General features: G+C 36.6%; 1 long non-coding RNA gene across 1 annotated transcript; it reads right to left on the bottom strand.

The window, feature by feature from the left end:
- Positions 1-3430: 3430 nt before the first annotated feature.
- LOC117299084 lies at positions 3431-14676 on the bottom strand. Its single transcript, XR_004520035.1, has 3 exons — positions 14586-14676; positions 12109-12171; positions 3431-3513 (listed from the first exon to the last, which is right to left on the bottom strand). It is a non-coding gene; the product is annotated as an uncharacterized LOC117299084 (long non-coding RNA).
- Between the last annotated feature and the right edge of the window lie 831 nt (positions 14677-15507).

Here is a 15507-nt window from a genome sequence, read left to right as displayed (position 1 = left end):
TGACTAGTTTACATTAGTCCAGTGACTTGACTAAAAAGATGTCTCATACGACTAATGTTTAGTCCATCAACATTTTGGCTTAGTCCAGCGACTTTTTAGATTAGTCCAGCGACTTTTAATCTTGGTCCAGTACTTCACTTTAGGTCGTTCGTTGATTTGACTAATGGCATTAGTCAAAGCAACAATTTAAATCTTGACTAGTTGGCATCAGTCAGGAATGTCTTCCCACGTTCTTTTGATGTACCTGGACATTGTGTATTGTTGCATCATCAAACAAAAAATGGAAAATTGTTCATCCAAAAACAAAATCATTTTCTAAACTGTTTTCCATGAAAGAAACCATTTAGAATTTAAGATGGATTATAAATTAAAATCTTACTAGAAAGTATACTTCGACAACTTTATACATTCTGAAAATTCTTTAATTCAAATTTAATCTCAACAAGGCATAACTAATACAATGGTGACTCAAAGTTCATTGAACTCCACACAATTTATAAATAAATAATGTGATAAAATTGCTTGTTTAAAATTAGCACACTCATTTACCCTTTACTTTCTCAAAAGAGGGTTCTTGAACCCCTACAGTTTCCCTTCAATTTTATTTATCTGCTAAAAATTCCTTCAAATATACAAGATGACATTTAAAAAAAAAAGTACCAACAGAGGGTTTTTGCCCAATGTTTATGACTGTATATATTTTCTCCATATTTGTCATTATATTTTTGTCCAAATGACATTACATTTGGCAGATCTGGGGTTGTTATAATCAAGAACATCATTGTTTTTAACTGGGGGTCACCGTTGCCAGGTACAACTGCTACTTTTTGAGAAAAAGCTCCATTGACACTAATTTAAATTTACATCCCTACATCTTTTATGCAAACATTTCAGTCTATTCAAAATGCATTTTTTTCTTAACACAAATGATGCCCAATGATGTAAGAATTATGATGTTCAAACTGAGATTATCAAATGGCTATAAGAGATAATGACATCCTGAATCACACGTGTTGTAAAAACATGGATATAATGCCTCTGTTCACAACAATATTCAAGGAAAACTATTTACTTTCCTATGTTTCAGGTTACCCCCCCCTCCCTATTTAAGAAGAAAACTTCCAACGAACACTGGAATAATACAACAACTGTCAAGTCAATATTTTGCCAGAGGCCCATTCACTATTCCAAAGGCACCCTGTCAAAACTATTTGAAGTGAATTGTCACAAGTAAGATTTAATTCTTAGGGTAAAGGTACGATACAGGATTGGCTTTTGGTTGGATGCATTCAATTCAATTACATCTTAAAACAAACTTGTGATTTGTATCAAAATCGTTATTAATGTTATAGAGAAATCAATGAACAATGGTTATTTTGTACACATATGGTCAATTTGGGTTGTTAACAAACAAAATCAGATGTTGTTTGTTTTTAGATTATCAGGTAGTTTTTTCGAATATGCCCTTATTTCAGGGGGAAACATTTCACAGTCCTAGTACTAACTTCATAACCATTAAGCTTTCAAACAGAAATTCAACAATTAAAGTATTTGAGTGATCCTTATCAATCCTGTAATGTACCTTTAAGAAGAATATTCAGTTTATCTTAACAAGACATAATGCTTTGATCAAGAGGAACATGCTAATTAAGTGAAATGCAGTTTAACTTGGTTTATTTTAGTAAGACACAATACTTTGAGAGGAACATACTAAGTCAAATGCAGTAAAACTTGTTCATAGTAAGACATAATGCGTTTATCAAGAGGAAAAATACTGATGAGTCAAATGCAGCTTAACTTGGTTTACTTTAGTATAAACACACAATGATCTGATCGAGGGGAACATACTGAGTCAAATGCAGTATATGTACATGTAACTTGTTTATCTAGTAAGACACAATGCTTTGATCAAGAGGAACTACTGAGTCAAATGCAGTTACTTGGTTATGTTAGTAACACATTGCTTTAACCAAGAAAAATGGTCACAGTCAAATGTACCTATTCAGTTTGTCCAGGCAAGATATAACACTGCGGTCGAGAGGAATATTGTCTTGGATGTTCAGGACAATTTTCTGGAAAAAAGACAAAGTTTTCCTGAGGCATGTGGGATAAGCCAAATTGAAAACATAAAAGCTGGCTAAATACACTTTCACCGATGTCAGGAGACAAGTGGAGCTGCTGACAGCCAACCCATCAATGATCACGTCAAATGAAGTGCAGTCCTCAAGTCTGTTGTCATTACCCTCAATGACAGGCCAAGCTGTCCCCTGTATATGAAAAAATAAATACTTTTAATTAGGGAATAACAGTGTGTTAATTAGGGAATAACAGTGTGAGGACCTGGTCTTCACTGTGTGGTAATGACCGGGTTGGTGGCTGGCTGTTGTTAATGGACCAAGCCAAAAGCGATTTTCATTAACAGCGGCCATGGTCATTACTACCCAGTGAAGACCAGGTCCTCACACTGTTGTTCCCATGAATTAATACCTTTACTGTGAATTTTCACTTGTTCCACAGAACTTGTCTTTACATCACATTTTAATACACCCCAACGTGACCACTCTTCGACCAATCACAGTGCATATACTCTCTCTGAGGAGTTTATTAATTCAAAACAACACAAATTGGCCATTGGTATGTTGCAGATGCAATTTCAAAAACCCTCATCAGTTTATGAGTATATAAAATGAGACTGCCTCATGCATAGTGTAGGATAAATGGTGGTCCAAGGTCCAAATAATGTATTCTTCACTTTTGTTTGTTCAGCCAAAAGTGAATTGTAACCGAAGGTGAATTTGAGAGTTTGTATATCAGTCATTCAAAAATTATCAATGTCTTTCTTTTCTTGAGTTCAAGTCTTTGTCTTGCGTTTGAGTTGAGTCCAAGTTAAGTCCATGAAGTTGAGTGTTAATTCAACCCAACATGTGACAAATTAATACAAGTTATAATTCAAGTCATGAGTAAGTCAATTACGAGTTTTGGATTTGATCATTCATTCATAAATATCCCAGACAGTTTCGCTATTCCCAATGGAGAGCATGTCACATGGGGGTGTTTTTATGTCTGAGCTGGACTTGTTTAAGACCGGTTGGCTAACGCGTGTTAAGCACTCATAGCCACACGCCTACCTTAATGACGCAATGCTGACATAAACCATGCCCATTCAAACTTGGCCCTTTATTGCATGGACATGACCCTGCCAGTGTTAAAGGGTCATTTAAGACCTCACTACCACTCTTTATTCCCTTATTTAAAAAGCAGAGATGCATCACAAAAACAAGAAACAGAGATGCACTCAATTGTTTAAGTCTACTGGTTAATTATACTGTGTGGAATATGCGCATGCTTATTCAACCAATAGACCATGTTCTTTTGAGTGTTATTGTTTCTTGTTACGGCTGCAGTGTGAGCAACCCTTTACTTACCCATCTTCATCACCCAGAATCAACATATTGCAGATTTTTTCTTTTAGTGTACATGGGATGCCAAGGATGGCAGCAATACTGATAGCTTCTGTAAAAAATGCAGAAAAACATACTTATTTTAAAGAATGTTATTCTAGAATGTTAAAGGACTTCCTCGTCTCTGGCTTGGTCCTTCATCACCTTGTCACATGACTGTTATAAACCCTGCAATATAAGAAACAGTTTTCCTATGCTAATTACAGGAGGTCCAGTTGACAACTGGCTCTGTATATAAATGAAACGAATACACAGCGCATGGATTGGGGGTGGGTGCTAAACTGCATTTTCCTTCAGTTTCATTTGTAGCTGAATGGCATCCCCATGGGTCACTTGAAATTGTTTTCACACCATGACAAAAAAGTGCCAGTCATTAACATGCTCTGTACAAATGAATATGCAGTTCTACGCTCCATTACACAACACGCAGCTTCATAAAGGTATGAGGCTTTAGGACTGAGGGTCACATGTGGTTGTAGGTTACACACCTGTACGACTCTTTTCATTCCGTTGGTGACTAATAATGTCCAAGGCCTGCTTGAAACATGCTGCTGGATTTTTGACACCACTGACAAGCCTGTTGACTGCATTGCCATACTTCATCATACCTGCATCAAAGAGCTGATTGATGGTCTCTTCTCCAGATCGCAGACGATTGAATTCTACCAGTATCTGTCGGTGTCAATAAAGTTATGAATTACTTGACCTGTATATCTGCATGTGTTAGGATGGCAATGGCCTTTTTTTTTTGCATGCCCTCAAGTATTTGCAAAGTGTTTGTGATTCTTCTTGTTTGCGCCTGTGTATTTGATATCAAAAGTTGTAATAAATAAATTTGAATTTACCAAAACATGTACTACAGGTTTTTTATTGGGGTAGTGTGACCTTTCACCCTACCACCTGCTCAAATCCTAACGGGTGAACTAACTAACTCTTCCTTTGGACTATTTTTGGTACACCTCACACAAACCACTTTTGCCATATGTGTTAGCTCTAACTAGGTGTCATTCATACTAAGTCTCGACCAATTAAACAAATGAGATTTTTTCAATGAAAAGTAAAAGTCAATGAAGTAGAAGTCGGTTAGTTTCCTTCTTCTCTTAAAGTTAAGAGTCACCTGTACACTTGAAATGTATGTTGCCAAGTTTAAAAACAAACTTGATCATCTTGATAGAGGTGAATAAGGGCTTCTTAAAAATAAAAATAAAATAAAAAAGACGAGATGCCTGCCAAACAAGCATTTAAGTTTACAATGGCCACCAAAACAAATATAATCATGAATAATGATCGTCGTGCACACAGAGAGGGCAAAGCAGGCTGGTGAAACAAAGTTTGGCTACGTTGATGTGTTTATGAGATTCATGTCCATTAATGTAATAACAGAAATAATGTAATGGCATACCTCTTCTTCATCGAACAGCCATGGATAAACTTCTTGGATCTCCTTAATGGTTGCTTTGCCTCCAGTAATGAGTTGTCGACGATCCGCTAATGTTGCACACATTGCCAACTGGACACGCTCATGGTTGGGTTTCTTTTTTTTTGTTTCTTGCTTCATCCATGTTATGTGGGCATTGATCGAGGCGTCATCTTCTGAACTTGGGCCGTAACGGCTTGTAGTTAGTCACGCCCCACTGTGGAGGAGACTGCTTCTTGGATATGGTTGAGTAGTTGTCTGATGTTGACTTCCTCTTGTGCAGCAGGACTGATGGTATGTTTTGGTCATCACGCTTGCGGGAAATTGGCAAATTTATACTGCAACCTGTATTTCCAGAGACTCTGAAATCCATTTTATACACAACAGTATTATATAAATTAATACTAAAAAATAGTGAAAATTTGTATTCATTATCCCCTATGCAAAATTACTTAAATTTACAAATTTTTACTTTACCGTTTGTCACAAACAAAAATCTAACTTATCAACTTATACTTACTTGGGCATTGTCTAAAGTCATGTTAGGCTGACGGGCCAAATGAGGGCATTTTCTCCAAAAGAAGATGTGTTATCTTGTTGTACTGCTCAGACGTAGGATAGCTGGTTGAGAGAAAAAATTACAAGATGAAAGTAAAAGTCCAGGCCACTAGCCCATTTTCCACCATACATGGGATGAAAAGCAACAGAATTTGTTTAACCAGTTTATTTGTGTGATATCTATATTAGTCATGTATCAATATTATATGTTAATACCTATCGAACCGACACAGTATTTAGTCCAGAGCATTTTGCTATTTCTATGAACACTGGTCTTCTCATGATTGAGATGAGGAGGGAGCATTTGATCTCCCTTCACCCTCAATGTTAAGAATACTATAGAATAGCTTTTTTTTGCACACAATGAGATGATGCTCTTGAGGTATAATCTAAATGCACTTTGGTAAAACATTTTTTTTGTTTTTTTCGGGGGGTGGGGTGGTCACCTGACACCACAATGTACCAAATCCCAGTATAGCCAAACTACACTTGTAGGTGTATGTGCTGCATTATTGTAGGTGTTGAATCATTTAAATTTCCTGACTGATTCCTCTGCAAAGTTGAGAAAGTACTCAAATGATTTAACAAAACATTAAGCATGATCAACCTTATACTTTGAACTCAAGTTCTGATGGCCGGCCGAGTCACCAGAGTGTGGGTTCGAGTCCTGGTTATGACACTTGTGTCCTTGAGCAAGACACTTAACTTTAATTGCTTCAACCAGGAGTAAATGGGTACAGAGATCGTTGATGTGAATGATAAGTACGTGTGCGCCGAAATGGCTGTCGTAGTGGGGCTGCATACTAAAGGAGTTGAGATGGTTTCAGGAATGCTTAAGGCCCCATGAAGAGGGGGTAGTAATGTTGTAGGCACTTTGATACAATGCTTAAAAGTGCCTACATAAATGCCTGTTATTATTATTATTATTATTATTATTATTATTATTATTATTATTATTATTATACTTACTATGTGTGCTTTGTTATGCTACTGTAAATAGCATCTAACATAGCTGACCTCTCCCCTTCCTTCAGCACTTGGCCCGTTTCCAGCTTTTGACATATGGCAGGAGGAAAATCTGGTAGGTTGTACCCCTTCAACCAGTTGCTAGATAGTATCCGTGTAGTTGATGCAGTCTGAATGAAAGTTGCACATGCAACATCAGAGGCTTCTTCAGGGCTATCAAAAGTAGTGCGAACAAAGGAATAAAAATACATTGTGATATTTTTTAACAGAAAGTTTACTTTTTTAATGTCAGTCTCAATGTGTTTATTAAACTGCTTTATGGGGGGAATGAGCATATAAGAATACCATGAACTTCAAAAGCATTTTTTTAAAGATCTCATCCCGTGTTCAGTCTAGCAATGACCTTTACAATAAAAATCAAGTGTCATGGGTCTTGAAAAGTTGTTTCCTTGTCTTTGGCTTAATTCAGACTGAAAGGTCTGAAAGTTGTTAGCAAACAGACTGTAATTGCTCAAGTTGGTGAATTCAAACTTTTTAAGAACCGTTAGTTCCCAGGTAAATGCATCATTGGCTCTTGTTAAAAAAATCATTTTTTTTACACGGTAATCTTGTATAACTTGTCTTTGGGTTCAATAAGTGAAAAAAGTAGTTTTAACAAATTGTTCTTACCCGATGGTGTCCTTGATCTGGACTTTTGAGTTGTTTTCCACCTCCTCATGGTCATCAGCATCAACCCAATCTTCAAAATCACGGTCCCAAAGCTGTGTTTGGCAGGCACTTAGTCCAAATAGTTCACATGCCTTTTTCTTAATGTCTTCAACTTTCACTATCTCCCCACTGTTCAGGTCAAAGTTAACCCTTCTATTTTTTTCTCCATAAATAAACAAGTATCTATTTAAAAAGAAAAATAAAAGAAATCATTCGGAATCTCCATTTGTTTTATTCAGATTTTTTTGTATTTGCCTCCTTTTTTTTAAATGTACCAAAACTGAGTTTTAAAGCAGCTGGGCACTGACAAAGAACTATCATTTTGCTGTCTGCTGGAAACCTATGTGTGTTCTTTAACAAAGCAATACATGCACAACTGAAATTTATTTTTAATGATTACACTATGGGGACACTACATGTATGTGATGACGTAGTACAACAACCTCACCCATGTTACTATGATAGACCCCTAAAGGATAATGATCTACAAGTTGAGATACTTCCAGGACAGAGAACTCATCAGTAAATGTTAGTACATAGCCAGAGATGTGACGTATATATTCACTGTCCCTAGTGTTTTGGGTTACAAGATACACTTTGCCATCAATCAAGCAACACATCTCTATAACACCAAACTCCACTAGTCCATCTTGACTAAATCCTACAGCAACTGCGAGACCATTGCAATACCAGGTACCAGCACACAACACTTTCTTCGCAGTGTACACTGACTCCCCATTGACTAGTGGTTGCAGAATGTTTTGTATGGATTTCAACAAAATCCTCATTGGAACAACATGACCACAGGTGTGATCAACCATATCTTGCATGAGAAATGTTTTCTTTGTTCTCATCCAGGCCTGGTAGTACTCATGCCTCATTGCAAGCGTCTTACTCATGTTTCGTCTGTTTTTTGACCGGTTGGCGAGTTCCTTGAAGTACAAGTGTTTCCCCTCATACCTCAATGTCCAGCAATTTACGAGTGGTCCAAACTTCAATAGCAACTTTGGATAGTGAACTATGTAATGGAACTTTGGCTTCATTGAATTATCTGGAAACTCGATGAAGTAACTCTGTAGGAACATTGCAATCAGGTCTGCAAGGAATTCAGTTAGCGGGACATCTCTTTGATATGAAGTACAGACTTGCACTACATCCCCAAGAAGAAGTAACACTGACCACACACTATCATCTTCTGGAACTCTATGACCTACCATAAGTGGTAAAAGGCGAAGGAAACACCATGCTTGTACAGCCTTTTGCTTCACTTTGAATTTTCCTAGTTGGGATGCCATTTTGGATGGTTTGTTTGTTTTGTCGGTACCTCTGTACGGAAAGTTTTCCACTTGGTCATTTAGAAATTCCAGTGTAAAGTATTCTTGTCCGACACAATGACGAATGACATTTTCAATAACATCTGGCACTATACCCTCAAAGAAGTCATGAGCAATATCTGGTGGTAATCCATGTACAACATGAAAATTGTCCAGTTGGTGAAGTGGACTTACTCTCTTGATTCCATACACATGTGCTACAGCTGGCATTTGAATCGCTAATCTGATTGTTGGTTGTATGAATCCTTTGTTCTAAGAACGAGATCTGTGTCACGGAAATGGTCTTTCAAAGTGTGTTTTGTGATCATGCAGTATCTACACATACGATCTGTGTTGAAACTCTCTTGGAAGCCTCCGATTCCATGTGCAGCCAAGTTGTCCGCCACAACCATCGAAAGAGATCCCTTGAAGTTGTACATCATGCCATCCTTTTCAACATTTAATCCAACAGATTCCAATTGTTTCATATCTTGTATGAAAGGGGCCAGTACCTGTAGTATTCCGTATTCTACAATACTTCTGATGGACAAAGTATAACAAGTTGAATAGAGCAAAGCTTGGAGCGAAATTCTGGGGAAGATTACCAAGACAAAAGTAGAAAGCCGAGAATTTCAGCTGTTTTACTTTATTTCCTATAGGATTAGCAACTGTGAAGTCATCATAATATAATTGGACTTCAATAGTTGAAATGATTCTGTGAGAACAACTTGTTGTCTTTGTAGAAGGAACCATCGCAAAAATCTTTGATAAACCCCTCACTTTGATGTCCATTTACCACTTCAGCAAAGATGTCATCTTGTTTAAAAGGGATTTCAGAGTCTCCAAAACACTGACATACTGCATAGACTTCACCTTACCATTTTGTCTTCCCAAAACATACTCAACAGGCTCAACAAAGTCAAAATTATTCTTAACAAAGGTGTTAAGTTGGTTGGTTTTCCTGAACAAATTAAAAGACTCTTCCATGTCTGATTGGCTGAAAATTTCTTGTAATTCTTCAGCTCTCACTTGAGGAAGCACATCTTGAGCTCTCTTGTGCAAGTTGCTCCCTTGCTTGTTCAATTATGTTTTCTACTTCATCTGCAACATGACTGCATATTTGATCACATACTTTAAACTGCTCTCGCAAGCCTAATATAAACTGGAAGCTACTCGATCAGTATCTACAGGATTTTGTGCTTCTTCATTTGGCAAAAATCCTTCCTCTACCTCTTCATCGCTACTGGCTTCTGATAGTACACCATCTTCCTCATTCATTCCTTGCCCCTCGAAACCATTTTCTGGTGCCAGTCTTTCATACCTGCCCCAAAATGCAGAGTGCATTTTCTTCACATGAAGCTGGAATGATCTAACACTGCGGAAAACCCTCTGACAACCTTGTAAACCACATGTTATAAGTGACCTTGGACCATTGTGAATGTACCTGTAGTGATTCAACAGTCTCAGTAAATTTTGTGATCTATATTCACATTGACTGCATATAAAATCTTCCTTTGTCTGAGTTTTCTTGTAGCAAAAACCAATTCGCTTTTCATTTTTAATTAAATCTTTGTCAGTGTTGCTGCTTGCTTATGATTGGCAAGCAAGATAAAAATACAGCTGAGGACAAATTGAGCCCTCAAAACATTGCATTATCCCCACCCCCTTTAAGTTTAATTTTTAACTACACTGTTTTAGTAGTCTTAGAGGAGACCGTCAAATTAGAAAGGTGACTGTGTTGATTGAGAAAGATTGAAGATGGTGTCCGATTGTTAATGTTGTTTGATGGAGACTGACCTGTAACATGAAAATGAAATGTGAAATGAAATTAAAAAAAACAAAAAACAAAAATGAGAATGGCCTATAATCTGGACGCCATCGTTTTTAAATTCCAACAATTAACTATTCAAAGTTCAAATAAAATGCTTTTAAAGGACTTTGAAAAAAAAATTGATAATTAAAATTGTATGTCATAATTTTTTGACATATTGTTCAGTTTGACATATTGTTCAGTTTTTTCTAGAAATATTTTAACAATGAGATAAAAATTATGCCTTTTGAAAAATGCATTTTGCTAATCAAGGTCAAAGGTAATATTTTTACACATGTACATTATTATACATGCACATAATAAGCACACGCATATGTAATACTTTTTAAGTTTTCATCCTTAACCGCCCATTGTTCAAATAATCATAATTCAAAACTGTGCGCGTGCCCATCCCAACCTTTTCTAGAAATATTGCTAATGTACATCTTAAGCTAACATTGAGATAAAAAATTATACATATAAAAAAAATGGCCTTGCTAATCAAGGTCAAATGTAATTTTTTTTGCGTAATTAATGTTTTTGTGGTACATAATATAATGTTGATTTAGTTTTTATGAAATCTGGGACATATTAAGAGCTTTAAACTGGTGTAAAAATTATCACTGTAGGCCCCTAGGTGTTTTTTTTTAGAGATGGTTATCAAAACATGACAATAGGTCATTCCGTGTCAATTCAACACGCTTTTGGACTTGACCAACACAGATTGAAACGTTACTTGGTGTGCTGAATGGACTTATTGAGAAACCACCAGAACAGACATTTTATGTCATTCAGATAATTACTTTTTGAGATACAGCTTAACAAACTTTTGACTAATTAGCTTGACCCTCTATGTTTGGACAACCATATCTCCAAAAGTAAAGCACCCACATAAATAAATTTTCCACTTTTAAAGCTCTTGACATGGCCTTCATTTAATAAAATAAGGAGAAAAAATTCCACGTAGCACAACAAAATTACGCACAAATGTGACATTTGCCCTTGATTGCGAAAATGTATATTTTCAAAATGCGTAATTTTTTCATTGTTAGCTCATGATATAAGCAACATTTTCAGAAAAATTTAGGATGGGCACTCTTACAGTTTTGGAGTTATGATAATATGAACACAGGCTATAAAGGTTAAAAACTTTAAATGAATGTACATATGCAGGTGTACATACATGTATACAGCTGTACATGTACATCATGTCACGTACATCATGTACACGTACATCATGTACTACTCATGTACACGTACATCATGTACCGTATACAGTAGGCCTATAATAGTTAGTACTGTAACTTTAAAAACATGTCCCATGACATGACTCATGTGCAGTGGCATAAAGAAGGGGTGGGGGCAGGGCGGCCTCCACCCCCTCCTCCTCCCCCCCCAACCCTATTGAAATCATAAAAAATGTTTTTTTAAAATGTGTAAATCAAGTAACATATTAAATGGCTTGCACTTCTTGGGCCCCAAAAGTAAAATCTTTGCCCCCACATGCCCCCCCCCCACCCCCAAAAAAATTGTGCGTAATTTTGTTAAATGCTAAGTGGAATTTTTTTCTCCGTCAAGAGCTTTAAAATAGTGGAAAGTGTTATGTGGGTGCTTTACTTTTGGAGATATGGTTGTCCAAACATAGAGGGTCAAGCTAATTAGTCAAAAGTTTGTTAACCTGTATCTCAAAAAGTAATTATCTGAATGACATAAAAATTCAGTTCTGGGGGTTTCTCAGTAAGTCAAATCAGCACACCAAATTTTGTGTCGATCCGTGAAGGTCAGGTCCAAAAGCCTGTTGAACTGACATGGAATGACCCATAAGCCAAATTCAAATCTTGGCGGTTTAGAGAATAACAAAAATTAGAAACTAACCTTGCCTTCCAAGACATGCTGCTGATGATGAAATGGGTTTCTCACAGGACAAAGCTGCTCAGACTACAACGGAAATATAGCAAAACCTACAACTTTACTATTAAATAAAAGTATTCAAAATAACAGAAAATCTTAAATGAAACATCTTATCTATTTAAATGCAGACAGGATGGATTTTAAAAAGACAATGTTTGAAAGATGTATTGTCCCGCATTTGAGTTACAGGTGCTGTTTTATATTTAGAACTTGAATGGCAACCAATCAGAACATACAATTAAGCAAGCTAAGCTGTAAACAAAACAAAAGAGCTCACAGTTCTGATGGTTATTTTTTTGCATAAAACAATCCCCACTCAGTGGAGATGGTTGTCAAAATATTTTCTCTCCAAGTTCTGTGAAGTCTGTGGCTTATAATTGTGCTAAAAAGGAACAAATATTCAGTGTGGTGTGAGTATAGATGATGCCTTAAAATTTTGTTTTGCCCTACACCGATGTGATAAGCACTGTATATATATTCAGTGCTTTCGAGTCTTGCGGATAAAAAATTCCACAGGCAACATGGTCCCAATTTCATAAAAGATGTAAGCAGCAGTTCCCTCAGCAGAATTTCTATTTCATAAAGCTGTTTATCGTAAGCAAGGGTAAATGCTGGCTAACCCGCTGTTAGCACATGAGTGACGTAACAATGCAAATCCATGGTGAACGTGCATGCGCGCTGCGAAATTTTCTGCTAACTTGAGAAATCATGGTGAATGAAATACGTTTACATATGTATGCTTGAGCACATTTTTCTGCAACAGTAAGCACAAAAATGTGCTTACCGGTAAACAGCTTTATGAAATTGGGCCCTTGTCAGGATTCGAACCTATGACTCCTGCGTGACTACAGCAGATGTCTAGACCACCAAGCCCGGTACCCACTGCAAATAATACTGGATCCGCCTTGCTCAGTGGTCTAGTGGTTAAGTCGTGGGTTCGAAACCCACCTGAGTTGCCTGTGGAACTTTTTCCCCAGGACTTGAAAGCTCCTGAGTATACAGTGCTTATCACATCGGTGTAGGGCAAGACATTTGTTTTACTCATTTCCCATGATGCAATTATTACATATATTTAAAGGTTTACTGAAATACAAAGTATGATGCTTTGATATTGCACCTTATATTGTTTTTAAATGATTAAGTTGGAAAAAAGTCTTGTGCATCCCTGTGTAATTTTAAATGATTTATTTCCTTTAAAAATAATTGTCTTCATGAACTCCTAAATAGGTCACTTTTGACATGGCTAGATTCTCAACATGACCTCACATTCATTGAACAGAATTGAGTGAGTTTGTTAAAAGAAAAAAACATATTTGTCATTCATTTGACAGACCCCATTTCAGAACAATTGTTTTCTGGAATAGCTCAGGAAACATGTAAGATGATGTCACATTGAGAATCCAGCCATTGTCAGCAAGTGACCTATTTTTGTTGGCATTCCTGAAGCCTTATTTTTTAAAGGAAATAAATCATGTGTACAATGGAATGTATAAAATGATTTTTTACAACTAAATCATTAAAAAATTATGAGGTGCAACATAAAAGTATCAATACTTTGTGCTTCAGTAAACATTTAAAGAATTATACCTTGTCCTCGTTAGTTGCTACATTATAAGTCTTAACTTGATAGTCCAAAATTTGGGGCTGATGGACTATAGAGTTGCGATAACTACATTCCATCGCTTGGTACACTTGATTTTCCGGACATGCTACCGTTATTACTTGTTACTTGTCGTTAGGCCTACGTTTGTTACATGGAAACTTTAATGCCCATGTTTTCAAATTCAAGTTAGTTATGAATATGAACTTATTTTTAAATGTAAAGTCCTTGCTGATTGGAAGACATTTAGGACCGCACTTTATGATGGCCAATAAATAATAAGCTTTGACCATCCCCATAATATTATAATATAGCATGGGTTGATTTAAACATTAACCGACTAGGCCTTGCACATCATGTGTCGTGCAGTAAAGCCTAAAGCAAGGGCATGCATTGCATACAAACTACAATGATTAGGCCCATCGTTTGTGTACACACACGTACACTATACACACGCCCGTAGCCCCACTGGAAAAACAACAACATGCTAAACAAGCTTTTTTGTTTCGTCCTTTTACAGTCGCTATATCTTGAAAATATACAAACTTTACAATAAAGTGTTCTACATTAAATTCTCAGTCTGGCAATATTAATTATAGGGTGAAAATCAGAGATTTTAAACTTGAATCTACCTGATAAACTTCGCCTGCATGCTCCATTTTGACACGTAATGCAAGGCCTAGCCGCCGTTAAGTGCTGGCCTATGCACCTAGAGTTCTGTGGCCAAAAACACTAAAAGCTTTTCCACAATATGATTGTAGACTAACGTCAATGTAACGGTCTCCCTCTGGCTAAGTATGTTACGGTTTTAAAAATGTAACGGGAAAACCAATATTCTCACCTTATTTCTGAAACTGGTCGGAGCCTGGATTGAGCCTCCTTGCCCTGTGAAGTGTATGTATCACACACGCCGAACGGGAGAGTATCATGTACGCCCTGCATGCTGCAGTTTGCAAGTTAACGGGTACAAGCTAAAAACCCAAGTTACACACTAACTATACATTGACGTTGCCGCCGGGTACCAGCATCCTGCTAATTCGCGGGCAATTTATATTTTTCCCACATCTAAAATGTTGGGAAGGCGGGAACATGACCAATCTTACTTAGTCAAAGCACCGTAGCTTCATACCAGTCAAAATTAGTCAAAACCCGACATTTTGACTAAATCGTTTTAGTCCAAACAAAATTCTAGTCACGGGTTAAAGTTCTGACTTATAGTGATTAGTCACAGCAAATATAAGATGTCAGGCTAACATTACATTAGTCAGAGACACAGGACTAGGCAAACTTAGTCATTTTGACCAATTTATAAGCAAGATTGACTAACTATTTTTACAGTGTAGGATCCTATACACCAGTTCAGGCGCGCAGTTTTGTGCACAAAGACATGAGGAAATCATGTTCCTTTTCACTCTTTATGGACATAAATGTTTTCCTCAACGACTAACACATTTTCCTTAATATGACATTATGATACTAATGAAGATCACTGACTACAAAATTTGCAACTAAATAGAAACCGAATAATCTTGAAAATGGTGCTTTTTTTAGGTGAATCAGGGGGAAAAGACTTGAAAACTGCATGAAATCACTAAATGAGATTTTGTCAGAATTTCAGTATTTTCCTTTGTGCTTAATAAAAAAAAAAAAAAATGGCAAGAATGTCGTAAATCGTCATATAGTGCAGCCATGTCAGAGAAATCGCATAGATTGTCGAGAAGACATTAAATTTCCATAAAAAGAGAAAAAACATAATTTCCTTA

This window comes from Asterias rubens, chromosome 14 (assembly GCF_902459465.1).
Source record: "Asterias rubens chromosome 14, eAstRub1.3, whole genome shotgun sequence".
In the NCBI taxonomy this organism is placed as follows: domain Eukaryota; kingdom Metazoa; phylum Echinodermata; class Asteroidea; order Forcipulatida; family Asteriidae; genus Asterias; species Asterias rubens.
Note: the sequence above shows the minus strand (reverse complement) of the source record. Positions and strands in the feature narration are given on the sequence as shown.